This window comes from Haliotis asinina, chromosome 13, assembly GCF_037392515.1.
Source record: "Haliotis asinina isolate JCU_RB_2024 chromosome 13, JCU_Hal_asi_v2, whole genome shotgun sequence".
In the NCBI taxonomy this organism is placed as follows: Eukaryota; Metazoa; Mollusca; class Gastropoda; order Lepetellida; family Haliotidae; genus Haliotis; species Haliotis asinina.
This window is the reverse complement of record NC_090292.1, coordinates 53,381,479-53,404,884: the sequence shown is the minus strand read 5'-3', so window position 1 is coordinate 53,404,884 and position 23,406 is coordinate 53,381,479.

Genomic DNA, 23,406 nt, shown 5'->3' with positions numbered 1-23,406 from the left:
TTGCTGTTTTGGTTTGTTAAGGTTGGTTTATTTGTTTTCGTAGTTGTGTTATGTCATTCTTGTTCACATGAGGACATACGAAGAATTAACGGGTCATGTGAATACCCAGTGTAACAGAGAGATGCACTAATTTCTTTTGTGCTTGGGAAGTTGGATCTTCAATTCTTTGTAGGAGAGACAGGGGAGCAAATAAAAGATCTTGTTTATTGTGCATGTGATAAATACTTATTTTGCGCAGACAAACCGGATTAGCCAAAACATCAGCCAATCTCTTTTGTGCCGGGTCATATGGATGTAAACTGAAAGGTACATTCACTTCCTATGTACGAAAAGTAACAAGAGTGCACACGTGCTTCTGAATCAACAGATCACACATTGATTATTTCACTGTCGACATTACGCATATGATAAAAAAGGTCTTACCCTGCTCAGATGACCAATTACATTCAGCACAAAGCAAGCAAATTCATTACCATATCTACTTAGGTTCCTACAAATGCACAAGCGTTGACAGTATGCTAGCCCAGTATCCCATGTGCAATTGTCAAGTATCTACTGACACTCCAAATTCTTTGTGACAGCGGAGACGCCGACGGAACAGTAGCCATAAGAAGGGTTAGCCCGATGTACAAACACATCTGCAAGAAGATATGCAAAAGTAAGAATCGTGATGTCTTGGTGAGTGAGTGAGTTTAGTTTTACGCCGCTCTCAGCAATATTCCAGTGATCAACAGCATGAGCATAGATCAATGTGGGAACCGAGGACATGTATCAACCAAGACCAAGACCTAAGAGATAATCGCCACATACTACATGACCAGTCACCTATCATTTCAAGCATGGATTACTGAAGGCCTAGTCTACCCGGGTCTTGTTAGTCAGTTTAAGGTTTCTATATTAACTGTATGAAATAGTATCTGTGTGTGTGTGCAGTGTGTGAGTGAGTGTGTGTGTGCTAGTGTGGGTGTTTGCTTGTGTTAGTTAATGTTTGTTTGTGGGATTATGATGCTTGTGGTGCATTGACATTTATATGCCCTTAAAACAACTGATGGAGGAGTTAGTGGACATGTGGAACCCGTGAAGATCCAGGTTAGATTTGTCGTAAGAGGTAACCATTGGGATGGACCGGTCAGACTCACTGACCACGCTCACACTCATGTCAGCTTATCGCAATGGGGTAGTACTATGTCCATGCTGATGATCACAGGATTGCCTAGTCCGGATTTGATTATGAGCAGACCGCCGCTATGCAGGAATATTGCTGGGTACGGCGTAAAACTATACTCACTCATCGTAATGGACGATGAGACTAAGGAGTTAGCTGCATGTAGCATTGGACACCGAAGTCGATACTTTGGTGGAAATAGTCGAATACACGAGTAGACACGAAAATGTGTGACGTGTGCGTCAGTTACAGTTACTTGTCTGTACCTGTCTGTTTAGTAAGCTCAATGCAAATATTCTGAACCCGAATTCCACATATAGCTGGCATGTCTGCTTGACTTTCCATACACACTAACTTCTTTTCAAGAAGCGGAGGGTGGAGGAACAGGGGTCAAGAACACAGGTGTCCCAACATACAAAATCACGGCCAAGGGCAACTGTCAACGTAAGTACCATGTCTTGTAAGGTCGAGGTAGGTATACACACAGATAAACGTGTCGCAACCTCTCGTATGTTTTAATATGTCAATATGTTATTTTTTGTCATAGCAACGGAACTCAGACCACACTTAATCTGGATAAATTGGTCATCAAAAATGTATTATAAAATCTAAACGCAGAAAGAACAGAAAATTGAGAATTATTTCTAGAAGCAAAACGCGCACAAACATTTTCTCATGTTGTAGTGCCGATAGTTATGGCTGTATGACGTTAACACGTGTGGTTATGTTCAAGTGTGTAGCATACAATCCTTTAGAAATCATCAACATATAATAACCGAAGACAATGTCTGTATCAGTAGTAACCACCAACACCTGGATTGAACATCCTTTACTCTTTTCCTCCTATCTGCTCCTCCATTCTGGATAGCGGTTTGATCCCAGCTTTTGTACCAGATGATCCGGTGTCTGTATGGATTGTGACAGAGTAAATGCCTTATTATCACAGAAACTGGAAGACCTCAAACTAAGAAAACTAAATAGACAGACATGTTTGACTGACCAGATAAAGAAGTGGTTGTTCTGCTCACATATACAAATTCAAAGCAACACAATGTCACTCTGCCGGGTCTCTATGTTAAGAAATTGTAGTGATAAAAGGCTTGTGAGTCCCCTCTGAACCAGGACAATCATAATATGTTTATATACTCAACTGTATGTTGAATACACAAGGTCACAACGAATGACTGTGCAGAATTCTAATGCAATACTATTGAATCATAAATGTGAAACACTGGGTCACAAATCTAAAATATTAACTGACCAAAGCACTGACATCTTAAGTATACAGATACACTGATAGAATATTGTTGACGGGTGTTGACAATTCCATGCAGACGGGGCCTCTTGAAAGGTCCATTTTAGCAGACAAATCAGCGTGAATTCAAAGTAGTTCCCCGTATATCCCAAGAACAATCTGTTATATACTTATTGCACAGTTCCAGAGAATACTAGCAAAAGCCACGCCACCTCATAGCTTGCAGCAACCAACCTAACAAACCGGAAGAAAAAAAAGAAAGCAAAACAAACAAAAAACAAAACAAAAACAAACAATAAATTGGAGGTAACTCCTCAGCCCTCGTAAATAGTATCGGGTGGTGAGGCTCGCTGACTTGGTTGACACATGTCATCGTATCTTAGTTGCGTATCTCCATAGTCATGCTGCTGACCTGCTGCTGCTGGTCCAGACAGGATCATTTTCAGTGCACTGTTAAACCAAAAAACAGTTTGTTTGATTCTCTACATAACAAATAGTTCTGTCCTGCTCATATTAACAAATCCAATTTGCAAATTGGCAAGTATCTCAGTTCTATATATTTCTTCGCATTTGATGAAAATGTATGCCGACAGTGTCAAATTCTGACCAACGATACTTCGCCCAACTGGTGTCTCCTCTGATATTTGCTTACACCCAATTCTCTTGAAGCTGTGAACATTGCCCTAGACCACAACGCTGCTAGACTGAGAGGAAAATGCCTCTGCAAGGATAACTGCGGAAGTAAGTACAATGTTTCACATGGTCGTGCTCGTGATATATAGGTAGTAGTTCACTGGTCACCTCAATGTTAATTTCGAATTGCTTGAAGCATGGATACAAATTTCTCGTGGCCATCCCTAGAGTTTGCAGACAAGAAAAACAGATTTAGAGTTTTCTCCTTTGCATCGATGCAACACATTGGCAATTTCCGTCCATCATATGTGATTCAGTGTTTTTCTTGAAAATGAATTATCACCACGAAGTACCAAATGAGTTCGTCATTCCCATCGGGGTGTAATGAAATGTTCCTGGCTGGTAAATCAAAAATAATAGAAGAGCTGTCACCTAGTCATAAAGCCCGAAGCAAGCATAGAGGCTACATCAAACCATGGACCTGGAGACACCAGTGAACAACGTCTTTATCTTACCGAACTCCTGAAATTTAATTTTGAACTGTTCGAAATGCGGGTATCAGATAATTATAAGGAGTACCAGAGTTAGACGAGCAGCCAATACCACCAACAACCCTACTAACACGAAGTACCAAATAACGTCCCGCAGTTCGGCATTCCCAGCGGGTAACGTGGAAAATGTCTCTTGTAAGCAGGGTGTTGGCTTAGCCAATCAGAAAACGACATTTATGTGTGAGGTAAAATAGTTTGAAAACATCACGTTTTGCTGATGACTCCAGGTAAACTCCCACTAGTTGTTTTTTCTAGCAAATTGTAGGCGTGAGAATTTCATGTCCTTGGTATTGTGTTTATTGGGTTTTTCCCAGACTGATCCAGTTTGCTAACAGTATTTTGTATATGGTGGAGGCTGGTTTGTTCTATTGATATGTGGACCTATCCTGTCTCATATTATCGCTATGTCGATGTAGTTTGTGGGTGTATCCTGCACTGATGTTAGACTATCATGTTTCTTGTCCTGGACGTTTGAGGTGGTAATGGCGATTGCACTTCACACGCCGGAAGCGTTAGGTCTTATTTGAAACGGAAAGAGAAGAATAAAACATCCAAACTTTCTTTGTCGTGTATTCGCGGAAAAGTTCCTTACGTCCCACTCAAAACTCTGAATCAACACCTTACACAAGCATCAAGATCAGAACAAATATACTGAGGGAAAAAAAGGGAGCAAATGATTATTTTTCCCAAGATATCGCGTAGCTTGTGAAGAGACCTGGAAAAAAATATACGAACCTTTGTGCTTTCTTGAGATCAGTAGATGGCCATAGGTCGCTCAAAGGTTACCGAAACCAACCTCGTGTTTTAGAATCAGTAGATGAGTGCAACGAATCATACTGAGCCCAACTTTACTTAAGCTCGGGGTTAAGTATATGTGTTTTCGGGGGCTTCCACGGCTGCTCTTGCCATTCTTCAAGGAATCTGTATCCAGAGGGCGCTGACGAGCATCCCAAGTAGCCAAATAGTTCCCAAAGACAATGTAGCTAAAGGACAATCAATCGTGATTTGTCTCCCTTCCTGGGAACATAATGGACGTCTTATACAGTCTTATCACTGACATTATGACATCCTGTCTCCCGTTTTTACTAAAGACTGATAGATTAGGAGACGGAAACTCGCTATTTGATCATTTTTAACCATACCAGCTTACCGCTATACCTAAATTGTATTTCCAAATGAACAAAACCAGGATCAGAGTACAGGTTAATCATGTACACTGGAAAAACTGGAACACAGGGATCGAAAACTGACTTGGTGCTGACTGTCACGGGTAGTTGTGGTGAAGTTCGTAGAAAACTGATAAATGGCAAAGACGTGGATCTGACGAGAGGTGGGAGGAGCGATCTGTCGGTAGGTTTTTTCTTCTTCTGTAGGTATTCGGGATAAGTAGACCATCACGTGAGTGAGTGAGTTTAGTTTAACGCCGCATTCGGGAATATTCCAGCCATATGGCGGCGCTATTACGACAATGATTGTATGTGAATGTGTTACTCAAGTGAAGGCATTTGGCCCATATACGAAGATAACATATAAGGTATTTTTTACCACAAACTGAAACACTAATAATTACTAACATTATTTTATTGATTGATTCAATAGGACTGGTGTCGAGGAGGACAATTGATATAATATATAAACGTATGGACGTTGAATATTTGTGGTAAATATAATTTTCTAAGATTACTATACCATTCACATGAATTGAAATTACACCTTTTACATAAATTGAAATTCATAAATTAATTGGATTACAGTAGAAATTGTAATTCATCCGTTGTTCCTTTATTACATGTGGAGCAAATTTAAGACACGCACTCCAAACCACTGTCCCTTCTATTTTAAATTTCCGCTCTCATCCTAGTAACAATATTTGTAAGTATTTTATTTTTTAACAAAGTCACGAATGTTTTTTCTGGTTTGAGAATCCTTTTATATTGCCTGTATTGCTTATATCTTGACCTTTGTTCATTCGTATTATGTTCTGTATATACAACTATCTGCATCTCAGTTAACTGGAAGTCATTACCAACACCTTGAAATAATCACACGTAACAAAATATATATGGAAAACTATGAATTACTGACGCATGAAACATAGTTATCAAAACCATAACACAATACAGATACAGATATACAGTATGGTTCAAAATTATTGAGAATAGCTAAAGCATTTCATATTATTAAACGAGAACAAATCAGATAAAATTGAATGTATTGTGAAAGTGAACTGACCTTTTCATGTTGTGTAGGTAACAATTTAATATTTTATCAAGTCTCCTTGAGCTTCACGGCACAGTCTAAGACGGGTAGGCATACTTCCTATCAGAGAGGTTAGTGTCTCGTGAGTTATGCTGTCCCAGTATCGGACCACTTCTCTCTTCATGTCTTCAATTTTTGTCAACCCCTTTTGATTCACACATTCCTTCATCATCCCCCAAATGTTCTCAGTGGGATTTAAGTCAGGACTATATGCAGGAAATGGTAATGCAGTCACATTTTCCTCCTGAAACCACTGCTTGGCATGTTTTTCGGTGTGTTTAGGATCATTATCTTGCTGCAAAATCTAGTCATTTCCATAAAACACATGTGCACATGGAAGGAGAAAATTATCTAATATGTTAGTGTAGCGTTGACTTGTCAGATTTCCCTCAAACACACACAGCGGGGTCGTTCCTAATAAGGATATCCCTCCCCATACATTAAACTTTGGGCTGTATTTAGGTCGTCGATACAACGGTGCTGACGCAGACTTTGTCCATATTTTCACATTATTGGGATATACCCATATTGAGCTTTCATCAGTAAAAATCACATTTTCCCAGTCAAAGTTTTCATGTACCAAACACCACTCAACACGCCTGTCTTTATGTTCTTGTTTCATGAGAGGAGAAGGAATTCTAGTCTCTTTCTCCCATCCAAGATCAATCAAATTTCTTCTAACTGTAGATTTTGATACAACTGTTGATCCCCTTTCTATCATTTCATACCTGATGTTGGAGATGCTTGCCCTTTGCTTTTTAGACGCTAAAATTCCCAGCCGGACGCGATCTGAGAAGTCCAATTTTCTGGGTCTCCCTGCTCCTTTCTGGTGCCCAAAATCCTTTTCCTCTTTAAAATTCTTCCTAATCCTATATACAGTAGAAAGAGGAGTTCCTGTTCTCTCTGCCAATGTATTTACATCATCAATTCCTTGATTACACAACTCAAAAATCAACCTTCTTTTATCTTCAGCAGACATTGTTGACAGTGCTGAAGAAAATGACGTCTGCTACAAATTCAGGGGAGGTAACTCTAATTGTACTATACTCAGTAGGCCAAGATGAGTTACCTCCCTTATACCATTACTTAGTTTTAAGTATCAGTGAATCAGTTGAGGTGTTAGGATAGCTCAAAGTAAGAAGAAAAATTCTCAATAATTATGAACCAGACTATACATATCACACACACACACACACACACACACACACACACACACACACACACACACACACACACACACACACACACACACACACACACATATATATATATATATAATGTATACAGAACATAAGCTTTGTAATTTTGTTGGTTTGATTCTGTATATGCTGAGAGAGGGATGGGGATAGGGCATTGCATATTCATCCCGTAGAATCTTAACAAACTTTGAGTATGACTACACAATGTCATTTAGATCAAGTGTATGCTTTGTTTGGGATTACACTGTCTTAGTACACTACAAATTTTACTACTTATTTTCAGTTGAGTCCCATCTGGGATTCGGACCCACACCCTCAGACTCAGGCACCTAACTGCAAGCAAACAAAGTCAGTCGCCTAACCCCCTTAGCCGACGCGAATTCCACACAAAAAAATGAAAGTCGGACAACTGGTAGTCTAAACTGCGCACTTTGTTTACCTCTCTAAAAGTGGAAAGTGGCACGGCTTCAATGGCCACGACCGAAAGCTAGGATTACATGAGTTACATTTGACCACATTCTAATTGACATTGTGTAGCGACATAGCTTTAGGCCGTGAAGCAGCTCACATTTTTTTATAAATCCTGCCGGACGATTATAATGATTTGTTCAAAATGTTGCTATGTTTGTGTATCATGCTGTCAAAACTCAGAAAAGAAGAATCGCCATTGAGCATCGTCTGAACGTCACAGTTATATAAAACATATGATATAATACTTGTACATGTGTAACATGTTTATATACTACCGCTATATATTGTACGATAGGCCTGTGGTCTTTGAGCACTGAATAAAAGATTGATTGATTGAGCACTTCAATGCGAACCTTGATTACAATGGAAGCTGTCAAAAGCGGCATCTGTCCAATCCGGCAAGTTCTCAGTACTATCATGTAATCTCAGTCCAATCCGTGACTTGCACATATATCATCAGCTCCATAATCCGGCAATTTGTTTGCCTGGCTACCATTTGACTGACTCGTACCAAGGTTAGCGTATGGGACGCGCTGTCGAGGAGCCAGCTCTTCCACACTATGTTTCTATCTCATGTAATATGTAAAATATTCTAGGTGAATATCCTGTATGTATTTCATTTGTCATTGGAGCAGTGAAGTAGCCAAGAGGTTAAAGTTCGTCACGCAGAAGTCATTTGTTCTATTCCGCACATGGACATATTGTCTGTGGCCCATTTCTGGCCTCCCCTGTCGTGATCTAAGTGGATACTGCAATATATACTCAAATATATACTGATATAAATTGTCAATTCAGTCACTCATTTGTGCATACCTTAATCCCAATGTTGAGATAATTCCTTGCAGTTCGAGGGGAAACCTGTCTGCAAAGTATTACGAGTTGACTTTGCCTTTGCGGAGTGCTGCCATGAAGATGACTGGTATCTGGAAAGTGTGAGTTGTCAAACTTGTAACCATATGCATCTGAACACTATCAGCCTTTCAGCAGCGAGAATATTTGCTTAGTTATAATCTATATTTGGGAAGGCAAAATAATTAGAGACTTGACCGTCGCATGATTGGTAATGCTTTTATGGTGAGTAACTTCGATCTTTGAAAGCCCTGTTTTGCCATACTTATTGCAATAACATGCAAACACTTGGCCCTGGCGATCGATGTGAAATACATGGACGTAAAGCGAGAGAAAGAGTCACGTGCATAGGTTTCACAAGCTCGCATTAGCGATAACACTTGCATTGAAATGTAGGCATAATCGCAATGTTGAACACTGACACGAAGAAGTCAGTTTATTCAGATAGCGAATATACTACGTAACGCATTATTCCTAGTTTAAATAAAGCCCTACATTACTGAGCATGGAAGCGAAATTGCAAATTTATTAAAAATGCAAGGATGCTGCTTAATGCATTTTACACACACACGCACACACACACACAATGTAAGAAATAGTACAGGTAATCTGTCATATCAAATAAATATCAGATGGTTAAATAATATCAGTCTTCTCCCCGAAGATACAATATTGAAACATATAGGAGAAGATCCGTGTCGAGTTATCGTTTCAGAAACTGTTACATATGTTTTGCTGTACGCTCGGTATTCTCATCACTTCCTTTATATCATATATTTATATTATTCTACAGAATGCGAGAGTGCTTCAGGCATTAATCTTTCGTGAAGTGCCGCCTTAATCCAATTTACCCGGACTGTTACGTCTCCCGTGTTATAGCTGTGAGGGACGCTTCTATATCCATAACATGCAACAATACATCTGTCACAAGAGAATTCAGTTTCTTATGTGTCAGATACATCACTGGCAACATGTATTCATAATTAAAACAATACGACGTCGTTTATTTATTGATGCGAAAGCGTGAGGTTTAGGAAAACAATCCAGGTGACTGTCCATCAGGACTAGTCCTTCATCAGTTTCGTTAATTGTTTGAGAATATTCCATTTACCATATGTTTCGGTAACGGTTATGTGCTAAATCAATCAAAGACATTAATATGTTCTCTCCACACGCCAAATACCCGGGTGTAACATGGGTAACACGTGTGAAGCTCGTGGTGTGCCCAGCCATAACATTGATGGAATAGTACTACAACTATGCCAAATACTCTCATGCACATGTTTCAGATAATCTTGGTTTACATTACCCACAAGATGTTTTGTAATGCTCTCATGTTTCAGGCTATAGTGTTGGCAAGAAAGGTCGACTACAAACGCTGTTCTAACACATTAAAGCTGTATGTGAGGTCCTGGATAGGTGCACGGAGTGTAGACAAGCGAACAACCGCATTAGCGTGTGTTTTCCAGAGTAAAAGGGACAGCCTTATGTGGAAGAACTGCTTCTCAAGTCAGAGATGTTTGGAAGGTTAAGACTTAACAATCCTCAGTTGTTTATGTGTCAGAGATGTTTGGAAGGTTAAGACTTGACAATCCTCAGTTGTTTATGTGTCACTGATGTTTGGAAGGTTAAGACTTGACAATCCTCAGTTGTTTATGTGTCACTGATGTTTGGAAGGTTCAGACTTGACAATCCTCAGTTGTTTATGTGTCACTGATGTTTGGAAGGTTCAGACTTGACAATACGCAGTTGTTTATGTGTCACTGATGTTTGGAAGGTTCAGACTTGACAATCCTCAGTTGTTTATGTGTCACTGATGTTTGGAAGGTTCAGACTTGACAATCCTCAGTTGTTTATGTGTCACTGATGTTTGGAAGGTTCAGACTTGACAATACGCAGTTGTTTATGTGTCACTGATGTTTGGAAGGTTCAGACTTGACAATCCGCAGTTGTTTATGTGTCACTGATGTTTGGAAGGTTCAGACTTGACAATCCGCAGTTGTTTATGTGTCACTGATGTTTGGAAGGTTCAGACTTGACAATACGCAGTTGTTTATGTGTCACTGATGTTTGGAAGGTTCAGACTTGACAATACGCAGTTGTTTATGTGTCACTGATGTTTGGAAGGTTCAGACTTGACAATACGCAGTTGTTTATGTGTCACTGATGTTTGGAAGGTTCAGACTTGACAATACGCAGTTGTTTATGTGTCACTGATGTTTGGAAGGTTCAGACTTGACAATCCGCAGTTGCTTATGTGTCACTGATGTTTGGAAGGTTCAGACTTGACAATCCGCAGTTGTTTATGTGTCACTGATGTTTGGAAGGTTCAGACTTGACAATCCTCAGTTGTTTATGTGTCACTGATGTTTGGAAGGTTCAGACTTGACAATACGCAGTTGTTTATGTGTCACTGATGTTTGGAAGGTTCAGACTTGACAATCCGCAGTTGTTTATGTGTCACTGATGTTTGGAAGGTTCAGACTTGACAATCCGCAGTTGCTTATGTGTCACTGATGTTTGGAAGGTTCAGACTTGACAATCCGCAGTTGTTTATGTGTCACTGATGTTTGGAAGGTTCAGACTTGACAATCCTCAGTTGTTTACGTGTCACTGATGTTTGGAAGGTTCAGACTTGACAATCCGCAGTTGTTTACGTGTCACTGATGTTTGGAAGGTTCAGACTTGACAATACGCAGTTGTTTATGTGTCACTGATGTTTGGAAGGTTCAGACTTGACAATACGCAGTTGTTTATGTGTCACTGATGTTTGGAAGGTTCAGACTTGACAATCCGCAGTTGTTTATGTGTCACTGATGTTTGGAAGGTTCAGACTTGACAATCCGCAGTTGTTTATGTGTCACTGATGTTTGGAAGGTTCAGACTTGACAATCCGCAGTTGTTTATGTGTCACTGATGTTTGGAAGGTTCAGACTTGACAATCCGCAGTTGTTTATGTGTCACTGATGTTTGGAAGGTTCAGACTTGACAATCCGCAGTTGTTTATGTGTCACTGATGTTTGGAAGGTTCAGACTTGACAATCCGCAGTTGTTTATGTGTCACTGATGTTTGGAAGGTTCAGACTTGACAATCCGCAGTTGTTTATGTGTCACTGATGTTTGGAAGGTTCAGACTTGACAATCCGCAGTTGTTTACGTGTCACTGATGTTTGGAAGGTTCAGACTTGACAATACGCAGTTGTTTATGTGTCACTGATGTTTGGAAGGTTCAGACTTGACAATCCGCAGTTGTTTATGTGTCACTGATGTTTGGAAGGTTCAGACTTGACAATCCGCAGTTGTTTATGTGTCACTGATGTTTGGAAGGTTCAGACTTGACAATCCGCAGTTGTTTATGTGTCACTGATGTTTGGAAGGTTCAGACTTGACAATCCGCAGTTGTTTATGTGTCACTGATGTTTGGAAGGTTCAGACTTGACAATCCGCAGTTGTTTATGTGTCACTGATGTTTGGAAGGTTCAGACTTGACAATCCGCAGTTGTTTATGTGTCACTGATGTTTGGAAGGTTCAGACTTGACAATCCGCAGTTGTTTATGTGTCACTGATGTTTGGAAGGTTCAGACTTGACAATCCGCAGTTGTTTATGTGTCACTGATGTTTGGAAGGTTCAGACTTGACAATCCGCAGTTGTTTATGTGTCACTGATGTTTGGAAGGTTCAGACTTGACAATCCGCAGTTGTTTATGTGTCACTGATGTTTGGAAGGTTCAGACTTGACAATCCGCAGTTGTTTATGTGTCACTGATGTTTGGAAGGTTCAGACTTGACAATCCGCAGTTGTTTATGTGTCACTGATGTTTGGAAGGTTCAGACTTGACAATCCGCAGTTGTTTACGTGTCAGGATGATTGATCCTTGACATGATAAATTCTCAGATCATCATTTTGTGGCCAAGAAATAACCGAAACATCGATAATCATGCTGCAGTTTATATCATTAAATATGAAACTATTATATGTCGCGTGTACAATTTATTCTTGTGTATGCGTTGTCCCGAGGGCTGTGTGATAGACGATGACCTCCATGTACGCAGACAACATTCACGGTTCAATAAACAGATAAGCACTACCTGTTACCTACAACCTATAATGGAATAACCCACATATAAACACAAGAAAAAAATCCCTCTATATCATACACAGGCTATACTATAGACAGTATTTGGGAAATTGATTCCCGAGAGTTTCTAGGTCCTCAGTCCCACAACGAAACGCATGTGATACATAAGGCAAGTGAGTTTGCTCAAAGTTGCCTCTGTTCAGCCAGCGGAAGATGGGTTTCTCGGTGGGATAAACCATATAAGTGTAATCTTCTAGTTCACAGGCAGCTTAGGTTGGAAGCGTAATGATGTGCTGTTTGTGTCCGCTTTGAGAGTCCCTTTGTGCTATGGAGTATTGCGTGGTATAATGCTCATTATGAGTATTTCTCAATAATATAAGATGGAAGATACTTAGGAATGTAGCAGAAATGATATTTATTCTAAATTGCAAGAACAATACAAACCAAAAATAAAATGACGAAAGGATGCTCAAACCGGACTCATCATACAAATTCAGATCATCTTACACACATGACACCAGAGATCATTCAACACATTTGTCATACACATTCCGATCATCTTACAAACATGACACCAGAGATCATTCAACACATTCATCACACACATTCCGATCATCTTACACACATGACACCAGGCATCATTTAACACATTCATCATACATATTCCGATCATCTTACATACATGACAGCAGAGATCATTCAACACATTCATCATACACATCCCGATCATCTTACATACATGACACCAGACATCATTCAACACATTCATCACACACATTCCGATCATCTTACACACATGACACCAGGCATCATTTAACACATTCATCATACATATTCCGATCATCTTACACACATGATACCAGAGATCATTCAACACATTCATCATACACATCCCGATCATCTTACATACATGACACCAGACATCATTCAACACATTCATCACACACATCCCGATCATCTTACATACATGACACCAGACATCATTCAACACATTCATCATACACATCCCGATCATCTTACATACATGACACCAGACATCATTCAACACATTCATCATACACATCCCGATCATCTTACATACATGACACCAGACATCATTCAACACATTCATCATACACATCCCGATCATCTTACATACATGACACCAGAGATCATTCAACACATTCATCATACACATCCCGATCATCTTACATACATGACACCAGACATCATTCAACACATTCATCATACACATCCCGATCATCTTACATACATGACACCAGACATCATTCAACACACTCATCATACACATCCCGATCATCTTACATACATGACACCAGAGATCATTCAACACATTCATCATACACATCCCGATCATCTTACATACATGACACCAGACATCATTCAACACATTCATCATACACATCCCGATCATCTTACATACATGACACCAGACATCATTCAACACGTTTGTTATACACATTCCGATCATCTTACATACATGACACCAGACATCATTCAACACATTCATCATACACATCCCGATCATCTTACATACATGACACCAGAGATCATTCAACACATTCATCATACACATCCCGATCATCTTACATACATGACACCAGACATCATTCAACACATTCATCACACACATTCCGATCATCTTACACACATGACACCAGGCATCATTTAACACATTCATCATACATATTCCGATCATCTTACACACATGATACCAGAGATCATTCAACACATTCATCATACACATCCCGATCATCTTACATACATGACACCAGACATCATTCAACACATTCATCATACACATCCCGATCATCTTACATACATGACACCAGACATCATTCAACACATTCATCATACACATCCCGATCATCTTACATACATGACACCAGACATCATTCAACACATTCATCATACACATCCCGATCATCTTACATACATGACACCAGAGATCATTCAACACATTCATCATACACATCCCGATCATCTTACATACATGACACCAGACATCATTCAACACATTCATCATACACATCCCGATCATCTTACATACATGACACCAGACATCATTCAACACACTCATCATACACATCCCGATCATCTTACATACATGACACCAGAGATCATTCAACACATTCATCATACACATCCCGATCATCTTACATACATGACACCAGACATCATTCAACACATTCATCATACACATCCCGATCATCTTACATACATGACACCAGACATCATTCAACACGTTTGTTATACACATTCCGATCATCTTACATACATGACACCAGACATCATTCAACACATTCATCATACACATCCCGATCATCTTACATACATGACACCAGAGATCATTCAACACATTCATCATACACATCCCGATCATCTTACATACATGACACCAGACATCATTCAACACATTCATCATACACATCCCGATCATCTTACATACATGACACCAGACATCATTCAACACGTTTGTTATACACATTCCGATCATCTTACATACATGACACCAGACATCATTCAACACATTCATCATACACATCCCGATCATCTTACATACATGACACCAGAGATCATTCAACACATTCATCATACACATCCCGATCATCTTACATACATGACACCAGACATCATTCAACACGTTTGTTATACACATTTCGATCATCTTACATACATGACACCAGACATCATTCAACACATTCATCATACACATCCCGATCATCTTACATACATGACACCAGACATCATTCAACACGTTTGTTATACACATTCCGATCATCTTACATACATGACACCAGACATCATTCAACACATTCATCATACACATCCCGATCATCTTACATACATGACACCAGACATCATTCAACACATTCATCATACACATCCCGATCATCTTACATACATGACACCAGACATCATTCAACACGTTTGTTATACACATTCCGATCATCTTACATACATGACACCAGACATCATTCAACACATTCATCATACACATCCCGATCATCTTACATACATGACACCAGAGATCATTCAACACATTCATCATACACATCCCGATCATCTTACATACATGACACCAGACATCATTCAACACATTCATCATACACATCCCGATCATCTTACATACATGACACCAGACATCATTCAACACATTCATCATACACATCCCGATCATCTTACATACATGACACCAGACATCATTCAACACATTCATCATACACATCCCGATCATCTTACATACATGACACCAGAGATCATTCAACACATTCATCATACACATCCCGATCATCTTACATACATGACACCAGACATCATTCAACACATTCATCATACACATCCCGATCATCTTACATACATGACACCAGACATCATTCAACACACTCATCATACACATCCCGATCATCTTACATACATGACACCAGAGATCATTCAACACATTCATCATACACATCCCGATCATCTTACATACATGACACCAGACATCATTCAACACATTCATCATACACATCCCGATCATCTTACATACATGACACCAGACATCATTCAACACGTTTGTTATACACATTCCGATCATCTTACATACATGACACCAGACATCATTCAACACATTCATCATACACATCCCGATCATCTTACATACATGACACCAGAGATCATTCAACACATTCATCATACACATCCCGATCATCTTACATACATGACACCAGACATCATTCAACACATTCATCACACACATTCCGATCATCTTACACACATGACACCAGGCATCATTTAACACATTCATCATACATATTCCGATCATCTTACACACATGATACCAGAGATCATTCAACACATTCATCATACACATCCCGATCATCTTACATACATGACACCAGACATCATTCAACACATTCATCACACACATCCCGATCATCTTACATACATGACACCAGACATCATTCAACACATTCATCATACACATCCCGATCATCTTACATACATGACACCAGACATCATTCAACACATTCATCATACACATCCCGATCATCTTACATACATGACACCAGACATCATTCAACACATTCATCATACACATCCCGATCATCTTACATACATGAGACCAGAGATCATTCAACACGTTTGTTATACACATTCCGATCATCTTACATACATGACACCAGACATCATTCAACACATTCATCATACACATCCCGATCATCTTACATACATGACACCAGAGATCATTCAACACATTCATCATACACATCCCGATCATCTTACATACATGACACCAGACATCATTCAACACATTCATCACACACATTCCGATCATCTTACACACATGACACCAGGCATCATTTAACACATTCATCATACATATTCCGATCATCTTACACACATGATACCAGAGATCATTCAACACATTCATCATACACATCCCGATCATCTTACATACATGACACCAGACATCATTCAACACATTCATCACACACATCCCGATCATCTTACATACATGACACCAGACATCATTCAACACATTCATCATACACATCCCGATCATCTTACATACATGACACCAGACATCATTCAACACATTCATCATACACATCCCGATCATCTTACATACATGACACCAGACATCATTCAACACATTCATCATACACATCCCGATCATCTTACATACATGACACCAGAGATCATTCAACACATTCATCATACACATCCCGATCATCTTACATACATGACACCAGACATCATTCAACACATTCATCATACACATCCCGATCATCTTACATACATGACACCAGACATCATTCAACACACTCATCATACACATCCCGATCATCTTACATACATGACACCAGAGATCATTCAACACATTCATCATACACATCCCGATCATCTTACATACATGACACCAGACATCATCCAACACATTCATCATACACATCCCGATCATCTTACATACATGACACCAGACATCATTCAACACGTTTGTTATACACATTCCGATCATCTTACATACATGACACCAGACATCATTCAACACATTCATCATACACATCCCGATCATCTTACATACATGACACCAGACATCATTCAACACATTCATCATACACATCCCGATCATCTTACATACATGACACCAGACATCATTCAACACATTCATCATACACATCCCGATCATCTTACATACATGACACCAGTCATCATTCAACACGTTTGTTATACACATTCCGATCATCTTACATACATGACACCAGACATCATTCAACACATTCATCATACACATCCCGATCATCTTACATACATGACACCAGAGATCATTCAACACATTCATCATACACATCCCGATCATCTTACATACATGACACCAGACATCATTCAACACGTTTGTTATACACATTCCGATCATCTTACATACATGACACCAGACATCATTCAACACATTCATCATACACATCCCGATCATCTTACATACATGACACCAGACATCATTCAACACGTTTGTTATACACATTCCGATCATCTTACATACATGACACCAGACATCATTCAACACATTCATCATACACATCCCGATCATCTTACATACATGACACCAGACATCATTCAACACATTCATCATACACATCCCGATCATCTTACATACATGACACCAGACATCATTCAACACGTTTGTTATACACATTCCGATCATCTTACATACATGACACCAGACATCATTCAACACATTCATCATACACATCCCGATCATCTTACATACATGACACCAGAGATCATTCAACACATTCATCATACACATCCCGATCATCTTACATACATGACACCAGACATCATTCAACACGTTTGTTATACACATTCCGATCATCTTACATACATGACACCAGACATCATTCAACACATTCATCATACACATCCCGATCATCTTACATACATGACACCAGAGATCATTCAACACATTCATCATACACATCCCGATCATCTTACATACATGACACCAGACATCATTCAACACATTCATCATACACATCCCGATCATCTTACATACATGACACCAGAGATCATTCAACACATTCATCATACACATCCCGATCATCTTACATACATGACACCAGACATCATTCAACACGTTTGTTATACACATTCCGATCATCTTACATACATGACACCAGACATCATTCAACACATTCATCATACACATCCCGATCATCTTACATACATGACACCAGAGATCATTCAACACATTCATCATACACATCCCGATCATCTTACATACATGACACCAGACATCATTCAACACATTCATCATACACATCCCGATCATCTTACATACATGACACCAGACATCATTCAACACGTTTGTTATACACATTCCGATCATCTTACATACATGACACCAGACATCATTCAACACATTCATCATACACATCCCGATCATCTTACATACATGACACCAGAGATCATTCAACACATTCATCATACACATCCCGATCATCTTACATACATGACACCAGACATCATTCAACACATTCATCATACACATCCCGATCATCTTACATACATGACACCAGACATCATTCAACACATTCATCATACACATCCCGATCATCTTACATACATGACACCAGACATCATTCAACACATTCATCATACACATCCCGATCATCTTACATACATGACACCAGACATCATTCAACACATTCATCATACACATCCCGATCATCTTACATACATGACACCAGACATCAATCAACACATTCATCATACACATCCCGATCATCTTACATACATGACACCAGACATCATTCAACACATTCATCATACACATCCCGATCATCTTACATACATGACACCAGACATCATTCAACACATTCATCATACACATCCCGATCATCTTACATACATGACACCAGACATCATTCAACACGTTTGTTATACACATTCCGATCATCTTACATACATGACACCAGACATCATTCAACACATTCATCATACACATCCCGATCATCTTACATACATGACACCAGACATCATTCAACACATTCATCATACACATCCCGATCATCTTACATACATGACACCAGACATCATTCAACACATTCATCATACACATCCCGATCATCTTACATACATGACACCAGACATCATTCAACACATTCATCATACACATCCCGATCATCTTACATACATGACACCAGACATCATTCAACACATTCATCATACACATCCCGATCATCTTACATACATGACACCAGAGATCATTCAACACATTCGTTATACACATTCCGATCATCTTACACACATGACACTATTCTTCATCATCACACTATTCTGTACTTACATAGTTACACATATGTAGTGACACCTTTGCACAGTGATGCCTGTGTATAGTGGCACCTTTATACAGATAGTAATACCTTTATATAGTGATACCTTTGCATAGTTACACATATGTGTAGTGACACCTTTGTATATTCACACATGTGTACAGTCACACCTATATATAGTGACACCTTTGCATAGTTACACATGTGTATAGTGACACCTTTGCATAATGACACTTCTGTACAGTGACACATTTGTATAGTTACACATATGGATAGTGCCACCTTTGTATACTGACACCTTTGTATAGTGACACATTTGTGTAGTGACACATTTGTATAGTGGTATATTTGTATAGTGACAACTTTTTGGTACATTTGCGTAGTGACGCCTTTGTATTTTGGCACATTTGTAAAGTGACACTTTTGGCAACTTTGTGTAGTGACGCCTTTAAATAGTGACACATTTGCATAGTGACACCTTGGCATAGTGACACCTTGGTATAGAAACACCTTTGCGTAGTGAGAACTTTGTACAGTGACACCTTTGTATTTTGACACCTTTGCATAATGAGAACTTTGTATAGTGACACATTTGTATAGTGGCAACTTTGTATAGTGAAACCTCTGCATTATAAGGAATTGTATACTGAGAACTTTGTATAGTGACACTTTTGTATAATTAAAATTCTGTATAGTGGCAATTTTGTATATTTCCTAATTGTTCCCATTTCCTAATTGTTCACTGGATCCTGATAAGTATGTCATGAAAGCAATATCCACAAATCACTTACTTGAATATCTACCATAACACTGGTTCCCTCCCTCAATACCTGCATATCTGTCATAACGCTGATTCCCTCTCTCAATATCTGTATATGTCTCATAACACTGATTCCCTCTATCAATACCTGTATATGTGTCATAACAAGGGTTCCCTCCCTCAATACCTGTATATGTGTCATAACACTGATTCTCTCTCTCAATACCTGTATATGTGTCATAACACGGGTTCCCTCCCGCAATACCTGTATATGTGTCATATCACTAGTTCCCTCCCTCAATATCTGTATATGTGTCATAACACTGGTTCCCTCCCTCAATATCTGTATATGTGTCATAACACTTGATTCCCTCTCTCAATACCTGTATATGTGTCATAACACTTGATTCCCTCTCTCAATACCTGTATATGTATCATAACACTGGTTCCCTCCCTCAATATCTGTATATGTGTCATAACACTTGATTCCCTCTCTCAATACCTGTATATGTGTCATAACACTTGATTCCCTCTCTCAATACCTGTATATGTATCATAACACTGATTCCCTCCCTCAATAACTGTATATCTGTCATAACAAGATCTGCCTCAAATACTTACCTAACTATCTGACATAGCACCGGTTTGCTATAGTACTTGTACCTACATCTGTCACTAATTCGTTCTACATGCACATTTGCCTCTGACAAGTAGTTAGATATGTGGGCTTCTCACATTTCAACATTTCAACACAACCGGGACCATGACACTTGAACCACTAGTCCACCTGCCATTCTGTCTGATGACAAAGAAGTTGTGTCTACTAAATGTGTCACTGATCATAATAAATAAAATCAATACACGTATAGCTAACTGGAACTGTATGACGTCATTATTGATATGATAATACGTCCCGTCAGATACCACAATCTCACAAGGTCACAGGAGTGCCGGTGCTATTACAAAAGGCGCGCTGTAAAATATGAGTTTATCAGCTCCAAAGAAGACTATTCAGGCATGGAACGCTATTGAGTGGTGGCCATAAAATATTCTTAGTTATTTAAGATCGTGAAACTTTTTTGACAGTGGTTCCACTGTATTCAATAGCTCATAAAATCCTGTAACTTCACCATGAACCGATTTAGACAGCAGGTTACGTTACTTGTAACCAACAGAATGTGTTTTTGTCCTGAGCATGAGTGGATTGTGCGAGCGCATGTGCGTGCATGATAATAATAGTCCATTTATCATGCGCATTACTTCATGCACAATGCATGCTCGAAGTGACAATCAGCTGTTACCCCGATTAACCAAAGCTGCCTGTTAGGCGCTAGAAACTTAGTAGTCACATGACTTATTCCACCGGGTACCCATTTTCTGCTGGATGAACAGATACAGTTTTGAACAAATTCACTTGCTAAGGTGAGACCATATGTGTTATGTGCTTCGTTGTGGGGCAGGACTGGAGTCCTAGAAACTCTAAGGAGCCAAGCTGCCAAACACGGTCATCCATCCAAAGCTGCCAAACACGGTCATTCATCCAAAGCTGCCAAACACGGTCATCCATCCAAAGCTGCCAAACACGGTCATCCATCCAAAGCTGCCAAACACGGTCATCCATCCAAAGCTGCCAAACACGGTCATCCATCCAAAGCTGCCAAACACAGTCATCCATCCAAAGCTGCCAAACACGGTCATCCATCAAGGACTGTCCGAGTTCGATGGACCTAACTTCAACTGATTCGTGATCTGAGCTTTGTGCACAGGACCACACGCGCTTTGGTGTGTGGGTGTTTTTCGGGTACAGGGTGTTGATGAGTGTTCGTGTTTTTCTGGTATGTGTTGAGAGGGTGGGTACATGTTCATGTGGGTCTGGGTACATTAACTCTGCTCATTCATTGGTCGAACGGTGCTCACGACGTCGGGTATTCCATCGACTCATCAGACTACAGTTACTGTTCAAGATTAACTTTGTGTATTGTGTCAAGTGCGTCATATAGCTTCCAAATCTTCATAGACAGTCGGGCAGGTTATATGTGCCTGAAAGTTGTACAGCTCACAATACCAGTGAAGGTCCCGGGGTAGAACAGGCCTTCAGCAACCCATGCTTGCCATAGCAGGCGACTATGCTTGTCGTAAGAGACGACTAACGGGATCGAGTAGTCAGGCTCACTGACTTGGTTGACACATGTCATCAGTTCCCAATTGCGTAGGTCGATGGTCATGTTTTTGGTCACCTGATTGTCTTGTCCAGACTCGATTATTTACAGACCGCCGCCATACTGCTGGAATATTGCTGTGTTCGGCGTAAATCTAAACTCACTCACTCACTACAAACCCTAAAAATAATTCAGGATCTTGCAGGATTTCAGAGTGTAGTACAACTTCGTAAGTAGGAGTGACATATATATTTACAAAACGACCCCAGGAAAATTCACTTGCCGGCCAGTGGCTATTTCACCCACACAATTAGGATTGTGTCAGTGAATTCAACAAAGAATTCAACTTTTATTTTATCTCAAAAGTGTAAGTACGATATTATCCATGGCACTATTGTCAAATCGATAACATTTTCCTATCGATGATTTAGTCGGACCTAACTCAGTGAGTGAATGAGATTTTACGCCGGTTTAGCAGTGCTCCAGCAGTATCACTGGATGGGTGAGAAATAGGATTGACACATAACCTCCTTGTGGAGAATCGAGCCCGCGTTTTCCGCGTGCGGAGCGAATCGTTTAACCACTACGCTACCTCACCGCCAATACTTGATCGAACCAGAGTTTATAAAATACCGATAGCTATTTTGAGGAAATACTGTAAAATTATCAGCATGGTGTGACACACGCATCTTACAGCTAAATATAT